The sequence below is a fragment of the Thermobia domestica genome, chromosome 2 (genome assembly GCF_964235325.1).
Source record: "Thermobia domestica chromosome 2, izTheDome1.hap1.1, whole genome shotgun sequence".
In the NCBI taxonomy this organism is placed as follows: Eukaryota; Metazoa; Arthropoda; class Insecta; order Zygentoma; family Lepismatidae; genus Thermobia; species Thermobia domestica.
This window is the reverse complement of record NC_137455.1, coordinates 124,565,458-124,587,587: the sequence shown is the minus strand read 5'-3', so window position 1 is coordinate 124,587,587 and position 22,130 is coordinate 124,565,458. Positions and strand designations below refer to the sequence as shown.

The following is a 22,130-nucleotide window of genomic DNA, read 5'->3' as shown; positions in this document are numbered from 1 at the left end:
ATAAAACTTCGAATTTTTCTGAATTCAATATATCCGGGTAAACGAAGTTATTATTAAGTAAAATATAATAAGAAAGAAAGCGAGTCTAATTTTGGCACAATTATATATGAAAGATCATAATTTTGTTAGCGTAGTGATGTAATGATCTGCTGTTTGGGTAACAACGCTGGGCAGCAGTTGAACAATCGTTTTTAATTCGCCAATTAGTTCCTGACTGTGCGTTGACGACTTGGTGTTGTGATAAACTAAACAGCAAGAGCATTATTATTTGGATTTTTTCGTGTCAATTGCTTTGAATCAAAGTGGTAGATAAAATGTCACGACGAAAGTGCAAATTTAATGACGATTTACAGAAGGAGTTCCCCGTGTTTAAAAAGACAAAAATTGGCTATGAAGTGAGTAGCCCTAATTCCGTCGTATCGATAGCGAATAAAGGTCGCGCAGACTTGAATCGACATTTATCTTCAGAAAAACACAAAAAATACATACGTAGTGCTCGTTCATCTAAAACAGTGGACAATTTCTTCTTAAAACAAGACACTACAGAAGAAAATAAAGTATTGGCAGCAGAGGCTGCATTGGCGTTTTACACTGTGGCTCATCACCAAAGCTACAAATCATGTGATTGTTCAACGAAATTATTTAAGCCGATTTTCAGTGACTCATCAGTTGCCACCCACATTTCCTTAGCAAGAACGAAAGCAGAAGCTATAGTAAATAATGTTTTGGCTCCTCATTCCTTGAACATAATAGCAAATGAGTTCAACATTCAAAATATAAAATATATTGGAGTTTCAAGTGACACTTCCAATCACGGAGCAATCAAGATGTGTCCTATTTTGATTCAGTACTTTGATGGGAATACAGGTATGTCACATAAACTGTTAGATGTTACATCAATTCCAGATGAAAAGTCTGACGCAATTTCGAAAGTTGTGGTTAATGCATTAAAAAAGCTTTCAGTGGGGACAATTGCAATAGCAATTTTGGTGGTCTAAATAGGAAGGGGACTAATAATGTTTTTTATCACCTTCAAACTTCTCTTGATAAAACTATTTTAGGAGTAGGTTGCCCTGCTCATATCTTAAATAACTGTGTACAGCATGGTGTGGATGGTTGGGCAATTGACATTGAAAGCCCTGTGTTCAAGATATTTAACTATTTTTCAACTTACACCGTCCGAACTGAAGGATTAAATGAATTTTCATCTTTTGTCGACATTGAATACAAACTACTTCTTTATCATTCCAAAACTAGATGGCTTTCCTTGTTCCCTGCTATCAACAGAATACTCGAGATGTTCCCAGCCCTGAAATCATATTTCCTCTCCCTAGAACATCCTTCTGTTGTCCTAAAACAGTTTTTTGAAAACCTTTTAAATGAATGTTACCTCTGGTTTCTTCATTCATTGATGTTTGTGTTTCATAATAACATTCAGGCAATGGAAAATGAGAGTAACTCACTTGTGGAAATCATATCCATTCTCACTTCCGTGGAAAGGACAATAACAGAAAGAAAAGAAGCAGAATTCTTGCCATTAAAAGTTAAGGAAGTGATTAAAAAGAGCCAGGAAAGTGAGCATCAGTGTTTAGTTTTAAGAAAGATATTATTGTATGTATATGACAGCTGTTTAAAATATCTGAAGAAATGGACTGAAAATTTTGATCAGTTTCACATTTTTCAATGGATGGAGCTCCATAAAATTCCACAGTGGACAGATATAGAGAAAAGTGTAGAATTTATGATGGATAAAGGCATTAGTATTGAGGAGTCCCTTTTGTTTGATCAACTTTCGAATTTGAAAATTTTTCTGGCGGAAAAGGAAAATGGGTGAACTATTTCAGTGTTAATAAAGTATCGGTTTATTCTGAACTTTTGAAGATATGTCAGTTTTTCTATGCAATACTTGCTCACAATGCCAACGTGGAAAGGATTTTCAGTTTAATGAAATCACAGTGGACACAAGCAAGAATGCCCATGTTGTGGTTTCCAAGGGGGGGGGGGAAAGTATAAGCGACGTTTCAAATATAGTTTCAAATTTTGCTGTAACTAATGTAAAAATTCTATTGGGTTTTCGATATTCCCAAGTACAATTTCCACTAGGAGGGGGCGAGCGCCCCACCTTTCCCCCCTAATGGGCGCCCTTGGACACAAGAAAGAAATAGACTGCCAGTGGATTCAGTTAAAAACCTATTGTTGACTCAGTACAACTTCAAAGACTTTAGTTGCGTTCAATTCTATGAACTTTGCTTAAAGGACAGAGAGTTACTTCAGAAAGTCAGAAATTCATCGAAGTACAGCTAATTTGTAAGGTAAAACTTTGTTTTAAGCATGTGGTTAAAATATTGTAGACAATCGTAGTTATTTTAATTAGGATTTCATTTCCTTCCTTTTAATATTGATATAGTCATTATCGCAGTCAATCCAAAGTTACAATATTTAAAAAATGTTACAGTAAAGCCGCGATTATCCTCGAGTGCTGCGAAAAGGTATTCCGAAAGCAAGAAGCAAAGATGAGTGACTGATTTGTTTTAAAAAGACGTAACTCAAAACTTTTTTTTTTTTTTTTTTTTTTTTTTTTACAGAATAGTATTGTCCTTTGTTTATTGTTCTTTATTTTAGTGATTGAGACGTAGAGCAAAGGTTTCTGTTGTAGTGTACAATATATTAAAAGTTTTATTATGTTTTTTTTGTACAATAGAAAATAGTTTTTATGTTGAAATATTTTTTTTTTTTCGTGTTTGCATCTTATTTTTAGTCTGTCTTTTTCGGTAATCCTTTGCCACCCAATTCCGCGGATAATCGTAGCTTTACTGTATTTTAGTGGAAAGAATATTGAACATTTGTTGGTTATCAAACTCATTATTACAATTATTTTTAAATATAAATTATGGGAAACTTGTATAATATTTATCTATTATTATTATTATTATTATTATTATTATTATTATTATTATTATTATTACACTGAAATTTCAGTTACACTTTATTCATTTATATTGTTTTTTTTTTTTTAAGAGTCATTGCTAAGTGTACTCTTTTTTCACTTTCACGATCTGGTAACCCTAGTATTGGCATATCTGCGTTTGCTGTGAAAAAGGCATGAGTGAGTGACTGATGCTCTTTTCAAAGTAGAAGCCTGTGTTGCCAGTTGTCAAAATGGCGTCGTCTGGTGAAGATGATATTGCTTTGTCTCTCTCTCTCTCTAAAAATAAATAAATAAATAAATAAAAATAAAACCGTAAAAAGGGTGTGAGAAATAGGAAACCATACAGGCAAGTGAAGATAAAAACTAGTAAAATTAAAGGTACCAAACATCTCAATATCGCTGGGAAAACGGTCTCTGTACTTTCCAATGCGAGGACACTCATGTTTCTCTTCCGACAGGAACTTTAGCACTATCAAAAAGAAAACGAACAAAGCAGATCGTTTTCTACACCCCAACGAAATATACAAAAATGATAGACCAAGCACCAGTTGCAGTTGGAAGATTTGTTGTCACAGCGGCTGGGAAGAACTTTGCACTAGAATTCAAGAAATGGTGGCCAAAATAGTACAAAAAAAGCAACGATGTCAATCGATTCATTGGGAAAAGCAGTTTCTAGAAATCCGAAGGTTAACTTCTGTGTGTCTCAGTTTTCCTACTTTGAATACTGTCATTCGGTTTCTGAAGTTGTGAAAACAAAAGAGTTCATCGATGGGTTTACAGAACATTCATTTCGAGTGATCACCGGGTTTCTGAAAGTCACATCACCGTTACTGATAGAGAAAGCTTATTCTACAGACTGACCAATCAACGCCAGGATGACAGCAGATATCAAAGAACTCCCAAAATACATTCCTGATAATGAGGAAATTACTAAATTCTACCAACAAATTGTCAATTGGGCTATAACGAAATAAGTTGAAGGAGGAAGAGATTATGAATAATATTTATGTACGTACTTTGCATTTTATTGCATTTGTTCTACTCATAAGTCTAATAAATGATGTACAAACAAAAATATATATCAAATATTCACTTATTTCACATTTGGTTTGAAAAGAGCTTTAGTCCAACTTTTTATTTATTAATTTTGGAATACCAATTACTCACAAGCTATTCATTTTGTACAATGACAAGAAAACAACCTTTTCAAAGCAAAGGTCAATCATTCAAGGTCTATTAGGATTTTCTAAAGTTAAACAGTTTTTCGATTTTCCCATAAGTTTACCTTTCTGACTCATGACCTTTTCAAAACTACTGATTCAATTATAAAAGTAAAATCATTTTGTAAAAAAATCAGGCTTTTGTACCATTACAAAGTTCAGATTTTTAAAAGGTACTTTGATTATTTAAATTAAAATTTGCTCTACTAAAATTAAGCTCTATTAAAATTTGCGAGGAAATAATACAGATACTTAACATACAGTATTTGTATTTTCTCACCAAGAAATATATAAATATAAATATATTTAAAATAAATTGGCGATAACAAGATTATTTTATGTCACTGTTGTGGTTCACCTAAACGCATTTAAGTTTCTAAATTTCAAACAAGGTTGTCATTAAAAAATAAATAAACTTTGAAAGAAGTACAGAGGTTCACAAAAATGCATTAAACCAATCATTACCTTTCCAAAATTTACGACACTTTGCTCTATAACATTTAATTTAGTGTTATTCGATATATTCAATAGTTTCATAGTTGTCTGTCATGCACCGAATATACGAGTATTAAAATTAAAATTTAAAAAAATATATATAATATGACAAATACCATATAATATAATGGCGGCAATGTAAGGCAATAGTATTAACTGACATCACTTACATCGTGCATTACCTTTAATTTGGCACCAGAAGAAACTTTCTGCTTAAGTTCCGTGAAGAGATATTACGGTATTTCCATAAATGGACGCGGACATTTGGTCGCCATACTCATGACGTCATTTTAGATCACTACAAAAATTTTATTTTCGACAGGTTTTTCAGGAGCTATAGAATGGAAGATTGTATTAAAGCACAAATTAACTTTCCAAAAGTTTTTCGTCTTTACTCGTAAAAATATTTTCGCATATTATTTTGTTCAGCGCAATGTAAGTGCTCAAAATTCAGCATCTTGTGCTGCTCAAAATGAATTAGTTCCCTTAGTTTTCAAGATATAAAAATAATATTGGTACGGTGACACTTTACATTATAACGTGCATGTCAAGGTGTTTCTCTGTGCATCTGGCAGTTTCATAGTACTTTGTTTTAAGATAATAGCCGCCATATTTAAATATGGCACGAACGATATAAAAACGGTGTTAACTCAATAATTTGAACCATGGATTATCTTCAAGTCGTGTGGCCGCCATTTTGATGACGCCATTTCAGGTGGTTGTTCAACTACGATTTTTGGCGATTTTTCTTAAGAGCCGCCAAAGAATGTGTTGAAACAAAAATTAACTTTCTTTCTTTCTTTTCTGTTACGAGTCATTTTAAGGTTTAACTTTCCTATATTAAAAGTACGTATTAGTGGTGAGCAAATGCAAGACCAAGACCAAGACCAGGGTGGTCTTGGTCTTGGTCTTGGTCTTGCACATCGAGTCTTGGTCTTGGTCTTGCACTGGAACCTGTGGTCTTGGACTTGGTCTTGGTCTTGCACACTTAGTCTTGGTCTTGGTCTTGCATGCAAGAGTCTTGCAAGTCTTGCATTTAAGAAATCTCAAGCTTTTCATAGGTAAATTTTACTATGGATATAAGGGATTATAAACTCTACAATGCATCAGTAGTAACGGAAATACAATGTATGTTTCTAGTGTACAACATAGCTGATGACCTTTATTTTTTTATGGGTGCCCACGCTTCACTACTTATAAGATATGTCTAAATCACAACGTTTCGTAATCTGCTTTTATTTTTTAACAGATCCAACACTCCACTAGTTCCCAAACTGGGGAGGCTACCCCTCAGACACATGAAGGAAAAACAGACGGCACAGTTTATTGAAATACCATGAATTGCAAACTTATTTTTACACTCTAAAGACGTCAGATTTTTCTTTTCAACTACGATTAGCTAATCCTTGTATTAAACAAACTTCCAATTAAATATTAAAACTTTGTATTACTGATTCCAATATGTATTCTATGAGGCAGAAACATTCACATTACGCGAAAGCGATGAAAAAATTGCAGACTTTTGAAACATGGGCATGGAGAAAAGAAAAAGAGAATTAGCTGTGTTGAACGAAAACGAATGAGAAGGTGTTAGAAATATGCAGCAGGAGCAAAAAAGAATAATTCTAGATATTGTTAAGAGGAGGAAGAGGAATTGGTTAGGATATTGGCTGAGGAGGAACTGTATTATGAGGGACGTGCTAGAGAGTATTGTGGAAGAAAAAAGAGGGAGGGAGCGAAGCAGACTAGTTGAAGGAAGGTATTAAAACAAAAAATTGCTACGTCAAGACGAAGAGACTAGCTGAGGACCACCGAACGTCGAACCTTGTCTGTTGAAGCAAATAACCTGCCAATAATGGCAGAATAGCTATTATGAAGATGATGATATCTTTAGCAATATTGATCAAAAAGAGGGAGAGAAAATTAAAATAATAACTGTTATAATCAAACCTCTTAATATTTTAGAATATTTTGAATGAAAACTGAAAACGACTCAACTGTCTATGTCTTTTGTGTAAACTCAATTTATATAAATACTGTTGACCTGTATTAGAAATACAAAATAACGGCATCAAACTCCAAGTTATTTGAAGTCTCACTTGTGAATATGGATTACTAGCATCAAGTACCCACTTCGTTGGGTTAAACTATAATAATAATAATAATAATAATAATAATAATAATAATAATAATAATAATAATAATAATAATAATAATAATAATAATATATTTTGTTAGTCAATCACTTTTTACTATTAGTAAAGCGCTCTCTAATATCGGTCATTTTAGATTATTTTATGTTTCTCTCTCCACCTCCTCCCCAACTTGCGGGGATGAATTTGGATTTAAACGGCATTACAAGTGTCACTGTTCGTGTCAGAGATCCCGAAAACTATGGATTCGGCACTAATATTTGGTCATTTTTGATCATTATTATGTATCTCCCTCTTCCCCAAGTTACGAGGCTGGATTTGGTCGTAAACGGTACCGGAAATCTCAGTATTCAACTCAGTGACCTCGAAAACTATGGATTCGATACTAATATTCGTCATTTTCGATAATTTTTATATATCCCTCCCCTTCGCCAAGCTACAGGAGTGAATTTTGATTTAAACAGCACCGAAAGTATCATTGTGTATCTCAGCGATCCCCAAAACTATAGATTCCATTTTAATGTCGATCATTTTCAAATATCTTTCCTCTCCCTCTCCCCTAAACTGCACCGTCAAAGTGATATGACAGAAACCATCTCAGATCCGATCCTCATCTATGTTGAAAATAAGATTGAGTTCGGTCGGGTGGTTCAAGAATTATTAAGTTTTATATATATATATATATATATATATATATATATATATATATATATATATATATATATATATATATATATATATATATATATATATATATATATATATATATATATATATATATATATCCTCTTCCCCCCTCCTCCCGTAGGTTCTACCATCAAAGTGAAACAAACTCTAAGAAAATTTCCAGGAAAGAGCCTCATACATGTTAAAAATTTGATTGAGATCGGTTCAAGAGTTATTGAGTCACAAACTTAGCCACTTTTATTTTTATTCGTATTGATTTTTGTGCATCTCCCCCTCCCCTCCGTTGCTCCGTCAAAGTGAACTGACATTATAACATTCCAGGCTTGAACCTCATCTATGTTAAAAATTTGATCGAGATTGCTCGTTTGGTTCAAGTTATTAAATTTTATTTATTCTTTTATAACTCCCCATTCTCCCCTCCCCTAAGTTTTACCGTCAAAGTGAAATGACGAAAACACTCCCAGGCCCAAACTCCATCCATGTTGAAATTTGATCGAGATCGGTCGGATGGTTCAAGAGATTACTAGTCACAAAAATAGTCACTTTCAATTTTGTAATATAGATTTATTGTTGTGGTATAATGTTATATCGCTCAATCTTCGATGTGTCGTAAGGAGGCTAAAAGTTATATTGATAAACAATTATTCAACGTATAAGCATCCATCCATGAAATCAAACTTGCGGTCACGTGTACTAACTTTTTGTCAATGTCATGAAAATGTTATTTCGATATTAATTTTATGAGCACACATTAAAAATTTCCAACGGATGCTTGAGTCTCGGAGCCAAGGCTATACCCATGTAGTCGACACCTATGGTGTACGGTATTACCAATGTTCAATACTACATTTCTCTTTAGTATTGGAAGAAAAACACCACTAATATGTTTTGAAACGAAACGAATATCTAGTTCAACGTACCACGATTATGCATCGAGGCTAAGGGAGACGGTAATGATGAGAAATTAATGAAATGGTGGAATGAAGAAACTAGGAGGAAACATCAAAACCATGAGAAAACCCACGTACACGATGTTTGCCCACCAAAACGTTCCAATGGCGCAAGCTAGAATCCAACCAAGGACCCGTATAACCACACGTGACTGCTCTACCACCGAGCCGGTACTTGGGCAAGACTTGCGCAAGAGTCTTGGTCTTGGTCTTGGTCTTGCAGGTATGGTCTTGGTCTTGGTCTTTGTCTTGCACCCCTTGGTCTTGGTCTTGGTCTTGGACTTGCATGCAAGACTCTTGCAAAATCTGCAAGACCAAGACTCTTGCGCTCATCACTAGTACGTATATAACTAATTCTGGGGCAAAATATTAAAATATAATGTAGTAACTTAACTCGGCGTGATAGGAAAAATTCAAATCCTTTGTAGACTTGTACATCTTCTGACAAATCTCCCATTATTTATTTTGGTTAGTTAACCAACTAAATAACAGGATGGTTCCTAAATAAAAGCCATTGCTTATACCTTAAAATAAAGCTTACAAAGGACAATCAAATAGGCAAGAGCTTTTAATGTAAAAATAATTTATTGTATTTAATTTGCATGTGTATAAATTACTTTTAATACAATAAATTACTTTTAAAAAGAAAGAAAAAACTAATACTGCGTAAAGCAGGGAAAAGTAAACACGGAAGGAATAATAACTAACCAGTTGATTATTTGTTGTTACTAGTTTAAACCACTTAATAAAGGATAACTACTGTTGAAAGAAGTACTACCTGCTTGGTTTCTGTTGTTGAAAATGGGTCCTTATAAAATCAACCTAACAAAAATTATGTCCACAACTGAAGAGGCTTAGTGGAAAAAAAATCGGCTGCCGAAGTTGTAGCTTGAAGAACTCGTGCGCAGCTTGAACCTTTGTTTATTTCTATCTGTCGTCTTGTTTCCTCTTGAAATGTGCATTCTGACATGTTTCAACAAACAAACGCAAGTTGCTACTCCAATGCTCTTAACGCAGATCCTTTCCCTTCTGCACTTTTCAACAAATGTATCATTTTTTTTTTTTTTTCATTTGGGACATTACAATGAATCCTTTACTTTTCAAAATTCTTCAACATTTAAAAATTGTGTAAGTGATTTTTCTTCTTCTTCTTTTTAATTATTTGTACGTATTTCACAGCAAATCAAGTTCTTCAAACTTATAACTTTAAGTACTTTCTGTATCTTTAATTGTAATTTCACTATACTGTATTATATTACTCAAAAGAAGTACCTATTGCCAGTGCCGTAACAAAACTCTTCGGGGCCCCGGTACAAGAGGATATTTGGAGGCTCCCCACAAGCGAACGAATTTTTCAATATAATAGTAAAACCAGTAAACAATATTACACACACACACACACACACACACACACACACACACACACACACATATATATATATATATATATATATATATATATATATATATATATATATATACAGAAATACTTCTCTCCAAAGCAGTGGTTCTCAACCTAATTCCTATCACGATCTCCATTTTATCACATCCTCTTGCCAGCGATCCCCTTTTTCTGGTTTGTAATAAGCGTGTGTGGGATTTTTAATAGGGTCTACATATATTGCGGAGATCTTACGATATCCATCTATTTGTATAATAGTAGAAACCATTTCTTGTATATAGTGGATCTCTAGTAACTTTTCTAAGAGCGAATGGATTAAAACCAAATTTGGTCAGTTTACTCATATTACAAATATGTAATTCGATCCTCTTTCATTTAAATTAATTTTAAACACTCTGCACCTGTTGAAGATGTTTAGTAGACCTATTTTTGTTCTAAACAGTATGTATAAAAATAAAAATATGCCTATCAGAACAAAATTCAAAATAATAATTATTTTATGGTATTAGATTCTAATTACATTTATCTCTTCCGCTTATCTTCGCGACTCCCATGAAACCTTCTCCAAAGTAATCTTAAACAATAGAATAACATAAGATAGAATACTTATATTTACATACTACAGCATTTCACAATTTACGATAATTTTACAGGGCTTTTAAAAAGCACAGTACCATATCAATCGTGCAAAGTAAGTGAAATGTCTTTTCAATATTAGTCAAAATGAAAAAGGTATTAATCACAGATTTTTTTAAAAGAAAAACAAAAAAACATAAGAAATGATATTTTGCACGTTATTTACAGAGAAAATCATGATTAAGAAATAAAAATTAATATCAGGGATGCTGCAGAACTGCTGAAACAATTTCAAAATAAACTTATTGTAATGGATTCAAATATTCAAACGTACAAGGTACCTTACAATACAACAAAAATTTTAAGTCATTTAAGAAAGCTTTTTATCCTAGCTTTAGCATCAGCAAAATATGAAACAACCTTCGTCTATGATTAGTCTTGAAGTTTTTTTTTTTTCGTTCTACTTTTAATATAGCAACATTTGTTAACCTTTTTTTGTAAGGTATTACTTTTCAAGTAGTTCGTTCTTTATGAACTTTAATTTCGAGATCGAGGATTCAGCAGAAGCCACACTTATACACAGATTTGTTAGAAAAATTACACACAGGCCCGTATTTAGGTAAGTGTTATTCTGCGCTCGAGCACAGGACGGCAGAATTTTGGGGACGGCAAAATTTCAGATTTTTTAAAATTCCATATTTTATTATTACAATGATAAGAGTAAATATTTAATAAATTCAATCATAGTGCAAGTAAAATTATAAAATATAAAAATGACTTAACGGTTTACTAAGAATTAATTGAATGCATTTTCTTTCAGTAAATTAAAACCTACATGAATAAATTATATTACATGCCAGTGTTGAGAGATTGTGTCCCCAATAAATGAGTGGTTAAGTTCGTTGCCTTGTAATAAAGGGGTATCGAATTCTATTCCCGGTGGAGACACAAGTGGTTCGGATCCTAAGTTAAGCTGTAGGTCCCGTCCTTAGTACATCATCATCATCCCATAGAAGGCAACGGTAAATTACCATGGGTTCACCTTCCCCAGGGATTTTTGGATCAAACACCTACCTTCGGGCAGAACACGACATTATAATCATCATTGAGAGAATTAGGCCATTTAAAATTACATTGTAACATTTGTAAGTTGTAATACCCATTCTCCACTAAGAACAAAGCTATTTTCAAAGATTACCTATTTTAGCCCTATTATAATCTCTGAATATCAGTATTTCCCTTGGAAAATCTGAGCTTACATCACTATTGTACTTTGTAGCAAAGTCATATTCAGATTTCTGAACTTCTTCCTCAGATACAGACAACAATGTTGTTGGGGTGAGAAAAGAAAAGCTATTAAGCACTTCAGTCATTCCGTGGAAACGGGTGCTAAGCTGTGACACAATACATCCAGAATAGGATAAAATACAGTGACACGAAGTGTATCTTCCGATACATCTAGTCTACTATCCGTAGCCAATTCATCAAAATATTTCTTTGCAAACATTTTGTGTTTCTCTTGAAATGCTTCTGAAATACTCAATTCCGATCATAGGTCTTTTGTGAATTTTACAAGCATGGATGCTGAATCCTCTTGAAGCTACAGTTTTCCATTGAAGTCTTTGGTAACAACAGTCGTGTGAACTAGAACATGGGTGCTGAATCCTCTTGAAGCTACAGTCTATCACTGAAGCCTTTGGCAACATCAGCTGTGTGAACCAGAGGTAGAGTGGGTCAGTGGGTCGGTGGGTCAAGTTTTCTGAGTGGGTCAGTGGGTCGTGGGTCAACGGCATGTGACCCACTGTGACCCACCACCCACCGTGACACACTGCGACCCACCACCCACCATGACCCACTGTGACCCACCACCCACCGTGACCCACTGCGACCCACCACCCACCATGACCCACTGCGACCCACCGACTCAGTATGATCTACCGACCCTCTCTGCTCACTGCATTCTAGACAGTATCTTCTGAAGACTGGTAAATTTGTCTTCGTTTTACTTCCAAGACCTTCATTTCCCTTCCTTTCCACTTGTTTCTGTCTACTTACCTGAGGTGAGTATATCTAACCAAGTGAAAAAAGAACTTCAGGCACTTTTGGATATTGATATTTTTAATTGTAATAATAGCAATAGGACTTCTACTACTACTTGGCTTTCGAGATCTGTGAGTTTTTAGAGGAGCTAACTACCGGAAAAAATACATTTTTGAATCACTATAATATATAAATTATTATATAAAAATTGAATGTAACTATGTGTGCCTGATCATCACGGCCGAATTGCAAAGTCAAATGAAATTACTTTTGGTATGTAGTTAGGCCTTAATCCAAATTGGGATGTTGTATTGCTTTCATTATAATAGCTACATATCCTAAGGAGGGTGAGGATCCGAAATTTTGCGGAAAAAAAAATTAGTATCTCGCAAGCCGTTATACTTACTGAGCTGAAATTCAGTGTATTAACTCTTTATTGAAAATAAACAGAATGTGTCCTAGCATTTTTTTAAATTCTCCTTTATGGAGGGAGGCACTTTCTATATATGGAAAATTGGTAGTGAGTTGGTTTGTAAAAATGATCGAAAACGATCTATGTTATTTAAGAAAAAAAAATCAGAAACAAAAAATTACAGTGCTTGGCTTCATATATCCATTGCTTTCTACTATAATAATTGGTGAAGCTTATGTTTATTATATGGAGCACTTACAGCACAGGGCAATCAACCCAAAAACTTGTGACTAAAATAGGCATAAAATTTGTACTGTAAGCTTAATTACACGGAAATTTTAAGTTTGGATTGTACGCATAATTATATGGAAAATTTTACACTTTTTTCCCTTTACGTTGGTCTACTTACCTTGATTTGGAACTTTGAAATTTCATCCTTTTTTCCACTGAAAAGTATTGATAATTCAACAAGGAAATAATTATCCTATGATAATTTAATTGAAATTCATCGTAATTTGGCACATGGCAAACAGTAGTGTGGTAATTCAAGGGGAAGAAGGAGAGAAATTCCCATTCACCTCTGAACACTTTCCAGGAACCACGTTCTCTTTCGCTTTCTAGACGGGAGAGGGAACTTCGTAATGCATCAAACCTTCGTGTGTAATTACAAAAATTAAATTTTTAAGCAAATAAGAAATCTTCAGTTTATCAGGCTTTAATTGATAATTTATTCACAAGATTCCCTATCGAAGGCGTGGTAGATGAAGTTTCTGTTCTCCATGAGTCGAGTAGATTATAAGCAAGATGTTGACTGTCAAAATTTTGATGGATGAACAATGAAGAGTATATGAGTAAATAGAGTTTGGAGGGGTGAGGTTGAGGCTAGATAAACACAGCTGTATTGTATATAATGATCTGATGCGCTATAGAGGCGGGAGGGGGGGAATACTTCCGGTAATATAATGTAATTTGAGGTGAAAAACAACCCCAGGTGGACAAAAAATTCAATGGGATGATTGAATTGAAGAGGAGATGAGGTAAGTGGTGGGGTATTGAAAATTGAGTATAATATGAGGGAGAGAGAGAGAGAGTGAGTGAGAGAGAGATATAGGGAGAAAGAGAACCTTTATACTTTGTGTGATTGATAATTGCTGTTTAGTGAAGCATGTATGAGATGTTTTGGCTCTAAGAGAGTTCCAATGATATTCTTATATATTAACCTATAGAAAGATGTAATCATGCATGAAAAGAGAGCTCGTGTTGACAAGACCCCAAGAGAGTATATATATATATATATATATATATGTACATATGTGTTGAAAAATCATGTGAAAAAAAAAACAGACTACCCTGCATCCTGTTTACGTGAATGAGAGGCAAAATATGAATGAACTATTATGTGTATCCGTTCTAAGAATGAGAATCCCTCTATTATGTTGAAAAGCCCTATTGATTCTGTATATATATATATATATATATATATATATATATATATATATATATATATATATATATATATATATATATATATATGTGTGTGTGTGTGTGTGTGTGTGTGTGTGTTGAAAACCATGAGAAAAAAATAGACTACCCGTGTTTACGTGAATGCATGCTATATTTTTTTCTACTTTTAGAAGAGACAATTCTTTTTTTCTTTTCTGCTTTTTTAATATGTTGTTGTTATTGTAAAAGTTTTGGTAACTTGACCATGGGAACCGACTTGTTGTAGCAGCTGTAGATTACCCCGCCCACAGTGCTTTAACTTGAAAAAAAAAATAAGGGAAGAGAGGTTGGGAGAATTTCCGTGTTTAAAAACGTATGGTTATGGAGAACTTCAATGTAAATTGTAATGTTGCATTTAGTTATTATTAAATTAATCTAGAAAAAAAGAGAATATGAATAAACTATATTGACGAAGCCCGGAATCGAACTAACGTATTGTAGCTGAACGGAGTGAATGTATTTTGTTTGTTATGAAGGTAAACCCATAGCGATTTTTAAATGTTGTGATTGGAATACAAATTATATGATAGCAAAACGAAACATGGAACCTTTATATTAGAGTTACATAAATGAAAATCAATTTTATTGTATAAGAAGTTAATCCTATGAAAAGATAAACAAACCAGAATGGATAATGACTAATCATAGATTTGTGAAACAAGAGAGATAATTAGTTTCATTAACATATGTAAGAATAGATTGCGTGAAACCTGTACTCATTTAATAAATGAAATGAAATATTACAATTTTTGAGGCATGTTAGGTTAGGATTTAGATTTTTTTTGGGCTTTTAACATTTAAGGACATTTAACTCTGAACGTTTGAGGAGCCCTTGGCGAGCACACAATCCGTGGAAAGGAAAGGACAAAAGGATTTGGGGAAGCGGTTTGGGACCTATAAGTTAGGTACCACCCCCAGACATTTGCATGATGTGAATGAGAAAAAAAAACCCTTTATGAGGACAACTGGCATGAGAAAGATTTTACACCTTTTCGATTGAGTGTTGTTCCCAGCGGGAATTGAACATGTGAATTATACACGAGTACACACGGTGATGATATGGTGGTATTATGAAAATGGGAGCTATAAGAAAAACTAACGCATATGGATCATGTCCAGCACGAAGTTTAATTGGCGGGAGCTGGAATCGAACCAGGGACCGCTTGCACCAACGTCAAGAGCGTTAGCGATTACACTTTTTGGACCGAATGCACCACCAGGAATTGAATCAGACACCGCTCGCACCGATGTCAAGAGCGTTAACGATTACACTTTTTAGACCGAGTGCCCCACTGGGAATTGAAGCAATGACCGCTTGCACCGAAGGCAAGAGCGTTAGCGATTATGCTACGTGGTCTCAATTATGTATAGGCAACGAAAATCATGGAGTGAATGTTGTTTGTTATCGGGAATCGAAGTATGGATCTCATGCATGATAGCTAAATGTTGTATCAATGATGTAAGGTATAGAGATATTTTTTGTACAGGTTCTAAAATGAAAACTTACTTGAAAAAAAAAAAAAATCCAAGCTTGTGAACGGTTGGTATAGACAGGTGGTGTTTACAACCAACGTATCCTGTTGACCCTCCCAATAACAGATTGCAACTGTGAATTTCGTTGTTGTGAACGAAGGAAGACCTTTGTTTACTCATGTGTGCGGTAATGTATTTAGAGAAAAATTAGGTTTTCTGTTTGGTTTGACACTGGTATGGATTTAGAGGAAAAGGTATCAGATGATATTTTTTTTCTTTTATTGTGCGCAGTTGGATGGTATTTAACAATTACTGTGTTTTAAAGGAACAGGTATGCTTATTTGCAGAAGGTAAACACGATATTTTTGTACTTAATTTTGAGACGATTTTAAGAAGAAAAAAAAGAAGAGAAGAAGAAGAAGCTAATTTGTCCTCGAAGTTAGCGTGGTTATGTTATATATATATATATATATATATATATATATATATATATATATATATATATATATATATATAAACAAGGTTTAAAGAAGTGGAGTATTTTACTTGTGAGTGCTGATATTTGAAGTTACCCATTTATTCGTGTGCTGCAGTTTGATAAGAAATTTTTCTCACCGTTACTTATATTTAAAGGTACGTTGATTTCTGTTTTTCCTTAATTATATATATATATATATATATATATATATATATACACATGGAAATAAAACTCTGTTTGCCTTGTTAAAATGTTTAATATTCATTTTAATAAGATGAGATTTAACTAAATTGAGAAAATGATAAATATTCATTTTAATAAGATGAGATTTAATTTATATTATCGAGAAAATTGATAAATATACATATTAGTAATATTATCGAGAAAATGTTAATTATTCATTTTAATAAGATGAGATTTAATTTATCTTTGCGAAATGATAACTTTAACCTGAGAATTATTGATAGTTGAGTTTTAAGAGGAAAAGTATTGCGTACAAAATATGAATATTAGCATCACAGTGTAACATTTTCTTTTGTTATTATTCAATATTTTTATTCAAATATAATAATAAATTGTTTCTTTTTTTTTAGTTTAATTTCCACGACGGACTATTTCAAGTGTTTGGGTGGACTATCATCATTGTTTCACTGAAGATTGAAAAAAGTATCAGGTAAGGAAATATTTACTCTTTCGATCAATTTATTAACACAATAAAAATAATAATATGCAGATGATCAAATCATTTAGTTGGAATGTTTGTTTCGTTTTGTTAATTTATGGACATTTGAAGATAAATATCGTTGAAACGACATATAAATTTATCAAATGTAGCAGTGGTTTGAGCAAAGGGGATACGCGAAACATGGTTTAAAACGGAATTTAAAATTGTTTGCTTGTTTAACAACTAGTCCAAATGAGACGGGGACCTGAGTATATTGAAACTTTCTACCAAGAATTGAATTATTGGTTTACAATCATATTTATTTGACGGATGACAGCATTGCTGTTCTGATGAGATTTCAACAGAAATTGAATTATTTATTTATTTGACGGATCACAATCAAAGATTGCTCTTAGGAGTTTTCGTAGAAAACGAATTATTTATAGGCTCACACAAAGTGTTCGAGTAATTTATTACGAGAGGTTAATAAATAACGAGTATACAGAACAAACCGCAAACTTGCAATTATAACTGAGCGTAAGTTATTGTTGGATAGGGTTAGGGAAATTAGATTTCGTAAAGTATAGTGTTTGTTTTAGTAAACGAGGGAAAAGATACGATGTGGAATATGCATGTTGCGGGTGTCGATGTTCAAAGTTTAATATTGGCGATTTATTTGTCACGTACACGGAAAATTTTATAAATATTTGTCTTATTAGAATAGATATGGGATCTTAGAAACAATGGTGTTACATAGAAAGTATTTCTGTTTTCTTGAATATTACAAGAAACGAGTAGGAATGTTGTAGCAAGACATGTTTTATGGGAATTGATATATTTGTAGCAGACTAAAGAACGGTGTGAAGTTTGAAAATATATAAGCGATTAGCTTCGGGTACATACGTATATGATTGGATTTATTTTTGTATGTAATTGTGAGCGTAGTTTGGGCGCACAGCTCTTATACGTGTTATGTCAGAACTTTTAAGATGAGTAAAAACGCTAGATTAAATATATGAGAAAAGATAGGATAGGGGAACTTACTACATTTTATAAAATAATTTAAATCTGTTTAAATAAGTGGTGCGAGCTAGGATTGAACCTGGGACCCTATCCAGTAGAGCTTCATGAAATCTTTTCCAATTTTCGTTATGATATGACATATATAGATTTTTTTTTTTTTTTTTTTTTTTAATAGTTTTAAAAAGTATGAGGAACATTAGAAAATTTATGTCCATGATATGGATTATCAGTAAAATAGTAGGGTATCGAAAAACATATACATTTGATAGCTAGAGAGAGATGTTAATGCCGAACTTTGTGAAATATAACTTGAAGAGAAATACTTTATATATATATATATATATATATATATATATATATATATATATTTACGAAATTTTTATTAATATATGTAGAAATTAATTTTTGGTGGGGTCCATGAAAAGTTTTAAGAATTATTTTTGATTGAATGAATGAATATACATATCAGAACTTGAACAAGAGATCGTTCACAGAAAAGGCGAGAACCTTATCGAATACATTAAGTAATTTACTCAAAATACATTAATTTTGCTAAATTTCTTTGGAAGAATTGGTTCTTCTATTAACATAATGATTTAGTTAGAGTAATAAGTAATTTATTTAAACATATGACTTGAAAAGTACTATGCTGGGATATTGTCAAGTTTTAAATAGAAGTGTTGGTTAGACATACGTTTGGGTTATTTTTTGGAACATACTTTGATTTTTTTGTAAAAGCGATTTTCTACTATTGATACATATGTAGCTTAAACTATTATTATTATTATTATTATTATTATTATTATTATTATTTATATTTTTTAGTATTGAAATAAAGGGTATAGACTGACGGACACACTTAGAAGTTTTTTTTGTTGGGGGAGCATTATATATATATATATATATATATATATATATATATATATATATATATGGAGAAATTAGATTACAGAAAAGAATAGAAATTACATCATTTTATTTTGGTTAGGATACTGAAGATTGGAGTTTTTTTATCGATGGGAAATATTATTATTGTATTCTGGCTGTTAAAATCAAATTCTTATTAATGTAATTCTAATTAATCAGGTTTGACCATACAAAAAAGCAGAGAAAAGGTTCAAATCTGCATAGTCCCTAAGTGCTAGGCAACCCAATGTGCTTCAGTGCGTTGTTGTGGTATCTAATCTGAAGGAGTACATTCACTAGAAAGAAATCAATTGAATACACTATAAATAAAATGTTTATTATTATTATTACTCCAACATAAGCTTTGATATGTGAAAAGCTGATGATATTTTTAAAATTGTTTCATTTGAGTTAGAAAAACATATACGTTTTCGTTGACGAGTGTATGAAAGACATACACGCTATTTGGTTAGGTGTGAACTAGATTTATATTACAGCATTGCTAATATATATTGTAGAAATAAACCCTGGATATATATTTTAAGTTTAGGCTATCCATGGCAATCATGAAAGCTGAAAAATTCACGAGCAAAATGATTGTTGATTTTTAGTTTAGCATCCCTTTGAACAGCGAGACGTGACCCTATGTTGAATACGTACCGTTCCCGCCAGAATCGAACACGGGTCTCCTACGCCAAAGACTACGAGCAAAATGTTTGTATACCACACGACGCTAGTGGGATTAAACTTAAACACCAGAGGTGAACGATTATGTCATTATTACTATTTGTAAAAAGTTCGCTTATAATATAAGAAAACGAAAAAAAAATGTGTTTTGATTTTTAGGCTGGATTAAATCTTAGATTATACTATTGTTGAGAATCGGATTTACTTTATTTTAATAATTGTTTAGTCATAAGGATACTTAACTTAGATTCTATAGACTTGTAAAATTTCAATTAGTAATAATTTTCTCCTTTTTTTTTTCCCTATAGGATGGCCGGTTCAATCAGTACCATTGAAATGTTCGATGATATTGACTGTATTTTAATTGATATCGAAAATGAGGAAGAAGAAGAAACAACAGAAGAGAGAGAAAATACACACACAGAAAGAGGGAAAGAATTAGAAGAAAAGAAACAAGAAGAAGAAGCAGAGAGGGAGAAAAGAAAACGACAAAGGGAACAACAACAAGACGAAGAATCTTTGTGGGACCTCTTCCCATTGGAAGACGAAGAGGCCAAAAGAATTATTATGAGCATGAAAAGAATCGAGGCCATGGAGCGCCTTCGATTAAAAAAACGAAGAGTTTAAAAATGTAAAACATACTCATATATATATATATATATATATATATATATATATATATATATAAAGAATTAAAGTTGTATCGAGAAATTAAAAGCAAAGTGTATTTTTTTCTCCTTTTTTATTCACATTGTGATTTTTTAGCAAGAGCATTGGTATTTTGAGACATGAACTTATATTTATAATATTCACATTATTATTATTATTATTATTATTATTATTATTATTATTATTATTATTATTCTCTGATCATGTATCAGTTACAATGTACAATGTAAAATTAGTTTGTCTGACACAGACATTAAGAGAAAAGAAAATATTTTTATTTACAGACTCTAACAGATCTTAAAGGTAAGTAATTTTGAAAATCCTGTAATAGAATCAACAGACATACGCAGAAGAACAGGAGGACCAATTATAATGATTGAATTACATAACATATTGCCTTACAGCTAACAGAATTTGAACCGTTGAAGTCATTCCAAAATTATTATTATTATTATTATTATTATTATTATTATTATTATTATTATTATTATTATTATTATTATTATTATTATTATTATTATTGCTGTTTTGATTTGCATACATATGAAACCTAAGTCGAATTATAGGTAACTCAACACAGAGAATTGTGTGCTAATATACATTAAATGTCCAGTTAATGATATGTAAAACAAGACACAGTGATTTCGATTAGAAGCTTAATACTGAAAAATTGAATTCAGACATAAGATAGGATTATGATTTATCAACTAAAATGAATATCATTTTAAAGGCGATGAAAAATGTAGAATTTGGATAACAAATGATCATCTTACGTAAAAGTATAATCTATTTCTTTCTTTTTAAATAAATAAATAAAAAATGACTGTTATTGGAAATATCTTTTGGGATAAGTTTGAAACAGGTTTTCATGCTTATTTATTCCTTCATGTTCTTTTACAAAGAAAGAGAGAGAGCGTACGCACAAGTTGTTCTTGTCAGACTTGGTAAAATTTCCGCCATTCCCCCACTCACTTGGGTTCCAGCAAAATGAGAAAGATTTTCGTTCTCCCTATCAACCAGCTAATAACAAATATATATATATATATATATATATATATATATATATATATATATATATATATACATGTTTGAACTATGAAAGAATTCAAGAAATAGATGCAACACCGGTTTCTACCTGAACCTTTACCCCAACGTCAAGCATAGTGACCAACGGAGAGTGGGGGTGGGCAAGGTTTTTAGAACTCTGTAAGTATATATCATTGGGTCATTCATTCTTTTTGACGAAAAGGAAAGTGAACATTTCTTAAAAAATTAGTCTGAGTAGGGGAACTTATAAGATTAGGGCTCTGAAATTTAGCATTCAACACGAAAAAATTACACTGGTTTTTAGAGATAGCTTGATGTATAAAAAAGCAAATGGAACATAAGCTGTCTTATTAGAAAAATAAGGTCTATTTGTTATTGTTAAAAGAACACGAAGAGATATGAATAATGAAAAGAAAAAAGCCATAATCTTCGTGTTGCAAAAATAAAAATTTTGATTAGTACAAGTTGATCCACAGAGTGGAGCTGTTTTTTCAATAATAATAACTATGTAAATGTATATATTAGATATCTATTCTATGAGTTGGGGGTGTCATTGAGAAACTTACCATCCTTTTGAACAGCGAGACGAAGACCTAATTATTGTCATGGAATCCAAACCGTTTTGCCGGGAAATGAACACAGGTCTCCCACGCTAACTGCTTAGCGATGGAGGAGTTCTTTTTAAACCCGTTCTTTTTAAGACACATTAAATATGAGCGCACACACAGAAAAAATAATGAATGCTGAATTAGATTGTAGCGTAGCATCCCTTTTAGCACCATGATACTATGAGACGTGGACCTACATTTTGAGGTA

The 22,130-nt window shown here is 32.4% G+C and overlaps 1 long non-coding RNA gene across 1 annotated transcript; it reads left to right on the top strand.

Moving 5' to 3' along the window:
• Positions 1-16,362: 16,362 nt before the first annotated feature.
• LOC145679728 (uncharacterized) lies at positions 16,363-20,001 on the top strand. The gene is made up of 3 exons (XR_014130510.1): positions 16,363-16,473; positions 16,912-16,991; positions 19,907-20,001. It is a non-coding gene; the product is annotated as an uncharacterized LOC145679728 (long non-coding RNA).
• The last annotated feature ends 2,129 nt before the right edge of the window (positions 20,002-22,130 follow it).